The sequence below is a fragment of the Penaeus monodon genome, chromosome 21 (assembly GCF_015228065.2).
Source record: "Penaeus monodon isolate SGIC_2016 chromosome 21, NSTDA_Pmon_1, whole genome shotgun sequence".
Taxonomy (NCBI): Eukaryota; Metazoa; Arthropoda; class Malacostraca; order Decapoda; family Penaeidae; genus Penaeus; species Penaeus monodon.
This window is the reverse complement of record NC_051406.1, coordinates 21,544,805-21,545,565: the sequence shown is the minus strand read 5'-3', so window position 1 is coordinate 21,545,565 and position 761 is coordinate 21,544,805.

Sequence of the window (761 nt, the reverse complement as noted above, 5' to 3'; positions counted from 1 at the left end):
AGAGGATAATTTTAGTTTTATTTCCGAATAGCAAAACAACAAAAAACAAAACTGTTTATATGTAACAATTATTTCTCAAACATTTAGGAAAAGTTTACATATTCAAAGATATTAGCCCATTCCCTGTCTTTTCGAGCCTTACAGCTAACCAGCAAAATCCTTGCATGACGGTTTTTCATTTCCCTTTTTGGGCTCCCATGGTTTACTCCGAATCCATTCTTTCAACAGCATTTCATATGTGTATTTGGATCTCTTTTTTACCTCCCGAAGTCTCAACATCTCTATGAGAAGTTTTTTTTCATTCTTCTACACTTTATCTACCACGTTCTTCCGGGTTTAAAGTCGAATTTTGGTTTAGACCAAAGCCTTTGCGAAATCTATATCTAAAAATGTAAAATACGAAACTGTTTTTTTTTTAAAATCTAAAGAGAGGAAGTAAGTTACGAAGACTTTTTTCCAAAACGCAAAATTTACTTAGGGGCGATTCTTTTGGGTACGAAAAAGTCTTTCTGCAGCGAAATTTTCCACAGCCAACTACTACAAAAAATGAAGAAAACAAGATTTTTGCTAATCCCATTTTTAGTGCGCTACGATGAATACTTGATCAAATTTTTTTGACATTTGATGATTTGTAATAATCTAATACCATGCTCTGTATATAGCATTTCAGATGCGCACAATATTTTTGTATATACGATATGTTCATTGTAAATACCCAAAGATTCCCTATCTATATGCGCCTCTGAAAAAACCCTTTATGC